General features: G+C 41.0%; 1 long non-coding RNA gene across 1 annotated transcript in view; it reads right to left on the reverse strand.

Annotated features, from left to right (window-relative positions):
- Window positions 1-9,805: 9,805 nt before the first annotated feature.
- The window catches only part of LOC121892048, a 183,885-nt gene continuing 179,766 nt past the window's right edge, over window positions 9,806-13,924 (reverse strand). The window contains exon 10 of the long non-coding RNA XR_006094277.1: window positions 9,806-9,882. This is a non-coding gene — a long non-coding RNA (uncharacterized LOC121892048). The remainder of the gene's footprint in view (window positions 9,883-13,924) is intronic.

Genomic DNA, 13,924 nt, shown 5'->3' on the forward strand with positions numbered 1-13,924 from the left:
GTGAAAATGGCGAATTTACACTGAAAACAGTGCTATGACGTGAAAGTAAAAGGATTCAATTTAGGGAACCTTATGGGCGTCTGTTTTCATGCTTGGCATGTGCCGTCAGTGCTTCATCCGAGGCTGCAACTCAGTGCCAGGCAATAGAGAGTTGGCTCTCATCCAACTATTCCAACAGATCTCCATATGGAGGACAGGGATTCCAGCACCATCTTGAAAAGGAAACACCACAAAAGGCAACGTTGACCTCCTCTCAATTTGCCCCATCCCTAGACTGAGTGACATCCTTTTAATTGTATGGCTAAAACAGCGATGGAGCAAGAAATAATGGAGGATATCACACTGTGGAGCTGTGCCAAGTCTGCTCCTTCCCCCTCGTTCCCAAGGATGGAGTGCTGGAGAATTGAGGGCTTATAATACCAGCGAGCTGAGGCTTTGCTCCAGTCATCATTTCCATGCTGCTTTACGCTGATTCCCTAATATCCTTAGCGCCTTGCGTAGGGATAAGCCCATCGTGCCGAAACATGGCTGTCATGCCTATAAACCGTTCACGGCTCTAAAGAATCCATTATAGTTCCTCCACAAACATGGGGACTCAAAGGGCCACTTTGCTCAAGCTCATTTACTCCTTTAAAGCATATTTATTTACCCTTAGTGCTGTGGTGGAAAGGATCTCCAATACACCACAATACAAGAAATAGCGTATTAAAGTAGAAGTGGTCATTTATACCATGAATCACTTTGCAGGCACATCTTTAACATACTTAACTGCATATTTTTTAGGATGCACATGTTGATCTTGCGGTGATACTCGTATATGTGCACCATTACACGAACTCCTGTCATGATCTCAGAGGTTAATTGATTCATATGAAAACAAAGGCCTCGATATTCACAAACAGAAGAAGAGCTGGACACGAGACTCGAGCCTGAAGAGCGAGAAAAAACTGCTTAAAGTCGTCCAGGATTTGTGTTTCTCTGATTTCATAAAATGCAGCGTATGTAAGATAACGGGAAAGGAAATTGACATCCCAGCCTGAATGTGGGAAGAGCAGAAAGGTCAGAGGTCGGCTGCCGTGGCCATAGTACTCTCAGTGAACATATGTTATCAGCATCAGCTGCTGACACAAGTGGATCATAAGAAACAAGATTTAATACACTCCATTTCTATTCTTATTTCTATTCTTTTTACATATTCTCATCTCCATTTTCTATTCTCCATTCATATTCCCATATATATATATTTTCCTATTCCCATTTATTTTCTCATTTCTATTCTCATCACTATTCCTAATCCCATTTTGATTCATATTCATATTTCTAATCCAATTTTCTTTTCCGGTTTCTATTCCTACTACCATTCCCAGTCATATTAGAGTTTATTTTCTTTTTCCTATTCTCATGTCAGTTCTATTCATATTTCTATATCTATTCTCATTCATTAATATCCCTAGTCCTATTCCCAGTTATATTTGTATTCCTATTTCTATTCTCATTCCTATTTCCGCTCCTATTCCTTATTCTTATTCCTCTTTCTATGTCTATTTCCATTTACCCAGCTAGAAGGGAATGTTCCCACAACATTGGCTAATGTTACCTACAAGTTCTAACAATGTTTTAAAGAAAACATTTTAATGTATTGTTCAAATAATGTTTTAAGGATGTTTATCATTTCAAATCATTTTCCTATAAGGTTAAATGACGTTGTAACTGCTCTTCTGAAAATGTTTTGAGGACGTTGTTGAGGTAACATATTATGGTCTATAATGGTCTCTTATGAAACATTCCCACAATGTTACATGATAACAAAGGAAGAACATTCTCACTGCAACATTCGGAAAATGTTTTGAGAATGTTAGGGCATAATGTTCTGACAATGTTATCAATAAACATTTATAGGAAGTTTTTAGAGAATCCTAGAACGTTCTGGGAACATTCTCAGAACGTTTTTTAGAACAAAAAAAATTCTAGCTGGGTATGTTCCTATCTATTCCAATCTTTTGCCATTCCTATTCCCATTTCTAGTCTCATTCCCAATCCTATTCCAATTTCTATTCTTCCTGTTCCTATTCTAATGCATTCCCCATTCATTGTTTTGTTCCTATCCCTGTGTTCTTCTTCCTATTCCTACTCCTATCCCATTCCCTCTTAAAATTAAGTCTTATTTTCCATTACTAGTATTATACTGCAATTATCATTGTAATAATATTACTACTATTATAAATTCTACAACTTTATGCTACTCCTTCCACCATCACTGCTATGTAGACTACTACCAGTACTACTTCTTTAATAAAATGTATAAACAGTAATACTGAAACACATATATCAGTGTGTTACGCTCCACTGTGTAGCATCAAGCTAACACCCACAGTGATCCTTGTGTGAGGTAAACCAAGTTATATGCTATGGTTCAGAGCTCTGTCTGAGATTACTCATCCCCCACTTCACACACACACACACATACACACACCAAATCCGTAGATGATCAACAAGTATGGTCATTGAGTGGGAATTAATTTGCCACTGGTAATGGATAGAGACATTTTGCTGAGATGCGTAAAAACAGCTGAACTGCCAGCGATTACCTGCTGGAATCAGCCTTCATCAATATCAGGATAATTACAAAGCACTTCTGGCAGTGCGTGAAATGAACGGAGCGTGCAACAGATTGGGCGGTGGCCATAGATGTCTGCAGATATTAGGCCTCCTCCTCAGTGTGACTCCACAGGGGGAGAAATCTACCTGAACAGACCAGAGCTGCTGCTGCTTCTGTTGCACCAGCAGGTTCGGGAGGCAGTTTTAGAGGATATAAACAGAAAAACAGCCAGGTAGAATAGAAAAGAGCTGACTGTGACTGGATCTAATAGAATTGGACAGCCTGGAATAGAATAAAATAGAATAGAAAGCGCTGAACAGCTAGAACACGTAACACATTTGCACACAATATATAACGCAGGGAGCACAGTGCAGACAGAACTGAATTGACACTGACACCACTGAGGAGACATAAATAGACTGCAAAGATGAAACAAAGGTAAGATCAAATAATAGAAAGTGCAGAATAGAGTCTAGTAAAGGAATAAACTAGCGCAGTGCAGAACAGAACAGAACAGGACAGCACAGAAAGGAAAGTGGAGCAGAATAGAACGGGGCAGATGAAATTTTAATACAACTGGGCAGAAGAAGAAGAACAGACTGAAATAAAGTGGAGCAGTGCACAGTTCAAAAACAACGGCAAATCATACAGCTTTACATAACGTGAAGAAATGCACCAGAAAAACATTTAAAAACATAATAAAGAGGAAAATAAAATACATTTAAGTAGAATAAAATGAAACAAAACAGAACACACACACAAAATAGACATTAAATACAGTTTCAGTGCAGCTGATGTGCAGAATTAAATTGCCCCTATTTTATTAGAGGAAATAAAAGTGCAGTAGTGAAAATGCATTGATCAAATGCACAGAAAACAACCTCACAACAAGGTCTATTTAGTAGCTGTTCTGGAGCTTTCACTTGCATCACGCAGTCTTCTTCAGCAGATGGAGTTTGACCTGTTTTACAGATGTTCATATTTCCATTTTTTTTTTCTTTTTCTGAGCACTTAAAGCATTTCTTGTCCATGTTGGCTTAAGATTGAACAATCCATCTTGACCTTGGTAACAGTAGTTGACATAACAAAAGGGTTTAGTAGTTGTTCTGGAGCTTTTGATCATATCACAAAATCTTCTTCTGGAGTTGTCGTTTTCTGTTATAGCTTCAGAGTTGAGATTGACAGAGTTCTTACTACAGATTTGGCTAAACTTGGGGCTGCATTTAAAATTCATAAGGAAGTTGCATCTGTCTGCAGCATAGTAGCTTAAAACACCGGGTTTGGTTTTTACTACGACTAAAGATCTCAGGGACCTTCCAGGTTTAGAGCAATGCCGGTGATCAGGCCTGTTTCACTGTGTCAAGACCCGAGGATGGGACTCTGTAAGGGGGGAGGGGGATAGAGAGGTTCTCAGGGTGTCGATCGCTGTCTTTCCCAGACCTTACTTCCAACTCTCACATGGAACCACTTTGGTTACCCCCCTTTCCCTTTGCCCTCTCCTTTTGCTCCTCTCAGACAGCGAGCTGGAAGCAGTATTGGGTTTCCTCTCCAGCTGAAGGGTTACAGTCCATCTCTGGGATGAAAAGATGACTATTTTCCTCCGGACTCCCCTTCTTCCATCCGACTCTTTTTTTTTTTTCAGGTGAGAGGCTCGGGGAGGAAGGAAACTATTACACGAGGGGTGAACTGGGGCCTGGAGACGCAGCTGCCAGCCCTGCCCCGGCCCGTCGGAGAGGAAGAGGATCTGGATCTGAGACTGGACGGGGGGAGAAACCCGAGATCTCTGGAAACGGCTGGGAATGTCCCAAGAAAAACTTCCGTCGCCCCCTCCGCCATCCTCATCCCGTCCTGTCCTGACCTGAAGTGTTTCCCATAATGGTCTCAGTCTGCAGAAAAGTGCGCTCCCCAGGTGGCGGGGGTTCCCTAAAGGCCCACAGACTCAAACAGGCATGTGTGAAAGCATAAACACACAGAAACCACCCATGGGAACAGGCACAAAGACGTACATATACGCTTTGCTGTTTGTAATCACGTCCAGAAGTTACATACAACATATAAGCTTATAAATCAGAAGGTTATAATATAAAGCAGGGAATAAGGTTTATGTTCATTTGTCCAGTGGTGTCTGTGACCTCCTCGAATTTCTGTTTTGGCTGCTCCGACACCTACAGGTTTGCAAAGAATGATCGAAACCAGACACAGCTGTTCAGGCTTGCGGTTTGCGGGAGATTTACATATCTGGGTGAATTTTTTAAATGCCGGGCGGGATCTAAAAAGTCAGGGGGAAATTCCATCCTTCAGAGAATGTTTTCATATTGTTTCCATTTCATCTGGACGGACGCTTCGAGCGAGCTCTCGCATGCAGTCGCACATCAATCACTGCCTTATTACAGAGAGGGATTTGGCAGAAAATAATGCTTTTTATCCGAGAAAAGGGATTGTATAATTGTTGCTCGTTTGACCTCGCGTTCTGCTCAGAGCTGGAATGCGAGGCAGTTTGATGACATCTACTTCCCGTTGCTTTGTCTGCAGTTTGTTGTTCTCCATCCGCTGCGGTGTAGCGTACTTACGAGAGAATCTTCCTTATGTGCCATATTGGACGGCTCAAGGGAAAAATGGATTTCACTTGGTTCGTTCAGGAAATGGTTGCAAGAAGACAGCAGAAGTCTTGTCAGTCGGAATCAAACTATTTTGGTTGAAATGTAATAATTTTAGATGAGGAAAAGAGTCTAATAATAACAAGAACAGTTACTGTGTTCCTCCAAAATAAGACATCGAAACTGCAAAGACATTTGGTGCATTTTAAGTGTAGCGAGTAACTTAGTCAAACTCTTTATATGTAAATTAGTAACAGTTTTTTCTCCTATAGCATTTAGGGGAAGACCTGTTAAACTGGATGTGTTGCACCTCACCAGCTGACAAATTGCTGGAGTGATTGAACTGAAGGACTGATTGCTAGGTTAATATCTACCATTGATCTTTTCATTGATCATTTGTCCCCCACTAATGACTGTGACTGGACTGATTTTAAATAATGTCTCGCTTGTAACCTGACATCAGAGGAGGGGATAAGGATCGGAGTATGACCATATCTCGGGGAAGGAAACCGCTGCGAAAAAATCAGCTTGAAAGGCCAGAGGAAATTGAGACAATATTAAAAAGAAAAGGTTCAATCTGCGAGCTTTTTTCCCTGCTGATCAGAAAGGCTGCGGACTACCGCTGGGCTCCTTAACATCTGGTTGGGCAATTTACCCCGCTCTGACGACTGGAAAGGTTAAACCACTAAAATCTAATATTTGCCTAGAGGGGGTCAAGTCACTGCAATTACAAGGTACAATCGGCAGGGCTAATCAGCTAGTAGCGCGTACCAGAGCCTCGGCTGGGCAAATAAGCCCTGATCAGAAGCACTGTTCTCTACCTCTCCTGTTTACTTATTAAACCCTGTTCTCATGTTCAAGGGCCCCACTGCAGCCTCTGGCCCCACACACCCCAAGGCACAAGGGAGTAAATTTAGCTCCTGACGCTTTTTTAAATGGGACCGCGCCACTTGGCTAGAAAGTAGCCCCCGTGTTAATCAGTATCTGTGGCCTTTGTTGCGAAATGATCTCAAATTACTTTCCTCCAATCTGGCAGGCATTAACACCTTGGGAAGGAACGGGATAGGTAGGAATTTGTACCCTGAGGAGGAAAACAAAGTGCAGAGCAGTGAGACAGATGTGTGTGTGTGTGTGTGTGTGTGTGTGTGTGTGAGGCTGACGAAGGCCCACATAGGCGTCATGTCTCAGAAGGATGTGTGTGTTCCACAATGCTGTTTACATGATTGCTCTTTGACACACATTTCCTAATTGACTGAGTATCAAGTGCAGGATTAGTGTATAATATATCAGAACTGTCTGGCGCGCAACACTTTTGAACAAGGCTTGGGGAACAATTACTGATAATTAAATATGTGCCAGTTACTGGAAAAGATAATTATGTCCTTGGTGTATAACACCAATTAATTACTTTTATTTCAGCGAGCAAAGCTTTTAAATGGCAGCGGAAGCCATTCGAATGGCGCCCATGTTTGAGTGCAAGCAACCTCTGTGTTTGCTAATGTGCAAGTCGTGTTCCGTCGCTGCAGAGATGAGCATTAAGGCACAGCACATGCAAATTGTTTAAATTAGAATCAGGCGTTTTCACTTTGCCATAAAGCTCACATTTAAGCAGAAGGGGAGATCGCAGCAGATGCCGACGTCCTCGTAGTTTCAAAACAACTGTGAGAAATTGACAGTTGCAGTTTGGCACTCTGGTATTAGTTGCAAAACAGCTCTGCCAAGACTACAGTCATAATATTTTTTACCTCTCTCCTCTCCCTCTTTAGGCATTAAACATTGACATAATAGGTTAAATGAAAAAGAGACTTCTCTAGGGAGGGCAGAGCTCAAGTCTCTCTTGCTAAGAGGATTGGTCAGATTGGATATAGAGCCTACGAGGAATCATGAGCGCTCCATATATCCTCATAGCTTCTCCTTCTGTGCTTACAACACCTCACCACACCGAGATAGCAGCTCGAGATTACCCGTAAACCTTCCCTTCACACGCGCTCAGTCGCAACACTAACTGCTTTGAATCCAAACATGTATACCTTTGCTCTTATTCACATATCAAAGTGGGTTTCAAGAATCACACAGGTGAAAACGCGCGGATTAGCAAATGATCTCATTTTGGGCATACGTCTCTAAATGTCTAACTTGGAAATACCTGTGGCCGATCATTAGTAATCTATTAAATCCACGGCCTGGAAATGGTTACACTGCAAGTCCCTCTGAGCCAAACGTGGCTGATGCTGCTTTTCCAATCCCCCTCTCGCTTTGGTTAATGAGATACAGAGTGAGACGGCCCAAGCGTGCTCTCTCTTCCTTCACCTCGCTCTCTTTCTTTTCTCTGTCTCTCTCTCTCTCTCTCTGGTCCTGCTGCACACAGTACAGTCATTTTTTTATCTGCCGGGCTCGCTCCTCCTCACTCCTGCACCGACGGCTTAATCCACGCATCCATGCAGTCTCCTCAAAACAATCAGTCTGTCAGGAGTGTACGGCTGCGCGTGTGTGAGCGTGCACATGTCCTGTCCCCCCCCCCCCCCCCCTTGTAATTTATGTGTTTTTATGCCTGAAGGTTGATGTGAAAACAAGACCACAACAAAATATTTGTGTGTGTCCTGCTGTGTGGGTTTATGTGCAAGTCTAAGTGTGTGTTTCATAGCCAAAATCCACATACGATGTGGCTTTTTGGAATATTTGTGCATGTACACGTGTGTTTGTTTGTTTATGTATGTTTTTCTTCCAGGTGTACTTGTATTGATGACATTGTGGGGACAAAAATCAGGTCTCCATAAGCTTACTGTATATACACTAACCACTAATCTTTATAGTATATTGCTTTTGCAGCTAGTACACAAGAAATAAACATACTTTAAAACAGTTTTAGACTGACAGGACATGATGCAATGCGTGCGCCATCTGACAGCAATAAAACTGGGACTTTAGAATGTCACTGCCAATGAAACATCACAAATAAAAGAGAAATGGTTTTTCAAACATTTAATGTGATTTTTTTTTTTGTTTTTCTGAGATCTTTCTGGATCTGCCTCCCCATCATTTGCAATTTATTTTAATTTTTTGCAGCTGTGAGTACCACCTCCATTTCCCTTGTGCATTGTTTTGTGAGACTATAGCGTACATCAAGCTCTTCTTTAAGTGTACTCTTTCTGTAATTTTCAGTGTGAACATGCTACATACTCAAAATCTGATTATAATTAGTATGCAGCATGGACATGAGACACGGTCTTGGTTTTTTTGGTTAAGGCTGTTGGTTTGGGAGGGAAAGGCATGTAGTGGTTATGGTTGAGGTTAGGGGAGGTCTCCAGGGAGTCATTGTGAGTGAACGCAATGACAAAAAACACATTTGTGTGTGCAAATGTGTGTGTGTGTGTGTGCATGTATCTGGTCACAATTGCCTTTCTTGTATTTTACTTTCAAAATGTGAGTATGTGGTGTAAATAAGCTCACAATACAATATGTGTGTTTGTATCCCGCTATGTGTGCAAGTGAACGGTGTGTCTTTCTAAGATGCATGTGTTGCACAAGCAGTACAACATGCCTACGTGAATGTTTACGTGCATGTATTTGACAGTATGTGTGTATTTGCAAGTGTATTAACCGTGTTATGGAGATAAATATGTTCACACAATGTCACATAATGAGGACTCAGTGCCCATTTAGGGACTTAAAGATAGTTTCCATAAAGTAAACCATTATCTTAGGGTTAAGACTTGGTTTTAGGTAACTTTTAGGGTTAGGGTGGGGTTAGGCATGTAGCGGTTATAGTTAAGAATAGGGTTTCTGTGCAATAGTGTGTGCATGTATAAGTTTGTTCACAGTGATGAGTGAATACATGCAGTTTTGTGTCAAAATGTGAGTATATTCATGTGTAAATATGTGCAGGATAATGTTTATCCTGCCATATTTATGTATGTGCAGGTCAGCGGTGTGTGTTTCTAAGTCATAATACATATGTTGCACTTGCAGTATGAATATGTGAATGTGTTTGTATTTGTACTGTATAACTGTACCAACTTTATGGGAACAAAAGCTCTTTGCAAGGACTAAAAAAGCTGGTCCCCACAAGGTGAACTATTAAATAAGGTAAGGGTTGGGTGTAGGCATGTAGTGGTTAATGTTAAGGTTAGATAAATCTCCAGGGAATCAGTGTAAGTCAATGCAATGTCCTCCTAATTGGCAAAAACAAGTGTGCACAAATACATATAAATATGGCCACAACACAATATTTGTATGTGTGTGTTTTTAAGCTGAATTGCAAATGTTGCACGTGTGTGTGCATTTTTGTTTGTGTGTACGTGTGTGTTTCCAGGTGAGGGTGTGTGTGCTGATGCTGGCTCTCAGGAGGGGCCCCAGCGTGTGTCACGGCGGGCCCGGCTCCCCCTGGATCTAAGCAGTATTGACAAACCCATCAGAGCTGGTGATGCATCGGGCTCCCTGCTCGCTCCCCTCCGCCTCACCCTCCCGCCCTCAGCGGCTCTGCGGGGCTGCGCTGACATGCTGTCACCTTGGTAACTGCTGCCAGAGCGAACGGCCTGCTGGGATAGCTGACCCGAGCTGGCGGCCGGCCGGCGAGCTGCAGCAGGAGATGTCACCGGCGGACCCCAGAGGACCGACCGACCCCTGTCTCTGTCCCTGACCATCGATCCGTCTGCCGCTGAGATCCGTCACCACCCGGGACGCTCGCTGAGATAGGACAGGGCACACACACACACACACACACACACACACACACACACACAGAAGAAGTAGGCTCTCATTGAGACAGACACATTAACATACATTCATATGCATATATATGCTTATAACAACACACCCTTTACTGTAATGTGACTCAGGCAGGATTTGTCTCAATCATTTGTCCCACAAAGCCAAAACAGATTCTGATATTTAATTGATTTCAGTCAGGTGACGTCAAAACTCGACTATTTGTTATCCTGAATTCAAACTGAACTCAACAGCACGGCGCTAAATGCCAAAAATGTCCCCTAAGCTTTATCTCAAAGCCTAAACTATAGACATCTGCCCCAGAATCCATCTCTGTTTAAGAAAGAAGAAGTCATCCTTTCTGTGATGTTTGTGCTCACAAGCAGAAAGTCCTGGCACGTCTTTGGAGAGCCACTTCTTCCTTTCTACTTTTTTGAGGTTAGCAAGTCATTACTTGGCAACTTCTGAATCCTTCTCTCTCTCTCTCTCTCTCTCTCTCTCTCTCTCTCTCTCTCTCTCTCTCTGTATGATGGTTCTGCGAGCCAACGTAAACAGCGATTGTTGGCACCGGACCGCCGGCGGCTGTGGGCGTCAATCTTCACGAATGCTAAGAGTCCTTTGAAATGCTGACCAGCTTTTTGACACGAGGCTTTGGAAACAGCCGAGCTCTCGCTGTGAGACGCGGGCCCGGCTGGATGCAGGGTGGAGCCGGGTTCAAGTCTCGGTTGAGGGGGATTATGGGTAGGGAACAAGAAGTTTTACATCACAGGCTGCACTTACATTCGCTGGAGCAATCTCTTAACAGATAATTTATGGACACATGCCACTCACATTATTAGCATAAATGGTATGGGAATTATAATTCACTCAGTAACTTATTAGAGTATTGAGTGAATTTATGCAACATCATTTCCCTCAAAAAATGCTGCTTTACAGAAGGTTTTGATTATAAAAAGTGTTGAAAAATTGCCAAAATTTAAGTAACCCAGCATGAAAAATGAAGTTACTGTATAAACCACCGGTGATATTTTACATTTTCTTGCAAATACTTGATTGCAAGACTTTGATCACTGCCCTACTATGTATTTTCTACCTTTCCCTAAGTGAAATGATATTATTTCTTCTTCTACACGTAAAATATGGCATGTGAGACTTCACAAGATGCCACATTGCAGCAGAAAAAAACACCCATGGGAGTGAAGATGGATACCATCGAGTAGCCCTACTTGCAATAATCCTCAAAAAGGTATTAAAGCTTTTGTACAATCCTTTCCAACACATGTGCGCTGCCTGAAAAGCCGTCTCCCATGTCACACGAATACACAACAGGAGAAGATGTGAAAGATCACTAACTAGCTTCCTGGTTCCCATGGCAACCGATAAAAGCAGGGGGCCGACCGTCTTTTATGGGGATCATCAGCACGTGTTTAACCCGTCAGATTGAAACAAGCCGTCGTATGAGACTGAATGAAACATGCTCGGGGGGGAATTTTAAAAAAAAAAAAAAAAAAAAAAAAACGACATAAAAATCGCACAACAGAGTTCTGCAGAGAAGCTTTAAGGATGTAACTTCAAAAATAGTGTGTGTAAGAATGTGGATCATGAAAAACATTACGGAGGCTCTCTTGAGTTTATAAACATAGTTGACATCACTTATAGTTTGACTATATAGAGAGGATTATATATGAAGAAGCACACCTGCTCTTCCTCACTGGTTAATGCACAAACTTCACAGTTCTGATAGATTTTTCTGCAGTAAAAATCCTCTGTTTTGTGTTTCAGAAATAAAAAAGTGCAGAAATCAGAGAGTATCTTTCTTACAAAACAGAATATATTCAACAACAGCAATAAAAGAAAAAACATTTGTGCTTTCAACAACCCTAAAAAAAAAAGAAAATCATGCAGCCATCAGAGATATCCTCGACACACAAAGGCCAGTGTGACATAAAATGTCCCTTTTTTCATTTGAATTTTCATCTTTCCAGTCATTGGACGAACATATAGAGCTGAACCCAAACTAAAAAAATAGCCCACAAATTCACAACATTAAGTTTATGCAGCTTGGCTGTATAAACAGATAAAGTTGGTATTAAATGTTTAACCTTCTCTGCATTTTTTAACACATAAATCGACAAAAACATAACGCTGCATCTTTAAATGAAAGTAAACAGACTTTAAATGAAAGAAAATAATATTTAATGCTAGTTTTTTTTCCCCCAATAGTTTCTGTACATAAGACATAAGACTTAAATTTACACACATTACCTTAAAAACACTTAATAAGTGGCTTCACCCTTAAAACAATCTGAATGTTCACAACCCAAATGACATGAAAATATCATCTTTCTTTTTAACTCACTGTGATTAAATGCAGCTGATTGTAGTGGAGATAATGACAGCAGCGTTTGGATTGTGAATTCAGCTCAGGCGGCCACAGGGTGGCGCTGTAAGGTCAGAGAAGCTGGACACGACTGATTTACTCCTGTGCGTTTCATCAAACAGAAGAGAAGGTTTAGTGAATATATGTGGATTATAAGAGAAGCAGAATAAGTATCTAACAGTGGAAAAAAAATACTCACAAACGCGTTAAGTAATTGCTGATTTAATTGATGTAATGTTAGTAAATGTAAGATTAATTATGAGATGAATAAAGTGATTTGTTTTCAATAATTCTACCATTTGAAGCCGTTTCTGTTCTGTCACTGACTCAAACAAACTAATAACAGACAATATTATTTCCTGAGAATTTAATCAGAGCAGAGGACCAACAGTTTTCTGTCAGCAGCAAATGATCCAAATGTAGATCACACTAAACACCCAGATACTATATATATATATATATATATATATATATATACTTAAATCTATAGTCTCAGTGTGTGAGTGTGGGCCTGTTTATTACTGCTGCAAGTTTTCCTTCAGCCAGACACAAACTCTCCCTCAATGCTGAATATTAATACGACTGAGACAAATTACTGAACTGCACACAAGCTTTGGCAAAAAAAAACAACAACCCATGCACAAATAACCTGCGTTACCTGATTAATTTTAGTCTATTTTTTTCAATCCGTGCAGGGCTGTATGTGTGTGTGTGTGTGTGTGTGTGTGTGGGCTGCATGGTCCGGGTGTGAACGCTGCTCACTGGGGACTGGGCCTATAGCACAGATTATTCCTCCGGCCAAAAAACTTCCATTTGGAGACACAACTTATTACAATACAGTGTGCGCAAATGGAAAAAGAAACGCCTTCAGGTGCTAATAATGAGCCTGTAGGAATAGTGCGGTTATGCTAAAAGATTAAAAATACAGCTAAACTGCCATATAAACTCAGAAAGTTCCAGTCCGGGAATAAAATAATAGTATTATACATTTATGGACACACTTCTTATATGTTATTATATTATTCTGACGCCATATGAGGTAAGAAAAGTGCCATAAATGTATTAAAATCTCATAGGAATTACATGCGGATATTACGTCAGGAATGTAAATTAAAACTATATTATTACTATATTAAGAATATTATCAGATGATTATGTCTAAACAAAATGTAAACACCTATCAGGATGTTATAGGAATATTATGGGATTTTTTTCTTTCTGGGGCCGATTTATTGCTCCAGTTTAAAGCTGAAATTAGTTTTTTTGCAGCAAAAATGATCAATAATTGTCAAACGTGACTGTTGTCTTGTTTGTCAGTTATAAATGTATTTGAATTGTTAATTAAATATAACAAAATCACTCATATGGTTGCATTAGAGGCGTAAAATCCGCGTTTGGAAAGAGGAAATGCAGTAGAGAGAGAGAGGGGGGGGGAAACTACGACCCCCAAAACATTAGACTACATCCAGGCTTTATGTGCTTTTGAAATGCAGACAGGCAGATGAGATGCTGAAGCACATTACCTCTGAGCTGCCTTCAGACTCCATTCACCCTCCCCTCCTCTACCTATCCATCCTGCCTGCTCACAAAAACCACGACCTTCACGATTTATAGAGAGGAAACCCCCGAGAGTCACGTCAT

The sequence above is a fragment of the Thunnus maccoyii genome, chromosome 24, assembly GCF_910596095.1.
Source record: "Thunnus maccoyii chromosome 24, fThuMac1.1, whole genome shotgun sequence".
Lineage (NCBI taxonomy): Eukaryota > Metazoa > Chordata > Actinopteri > Scombriformes > Scombridae > Thunnus > Thunnus maccoyii.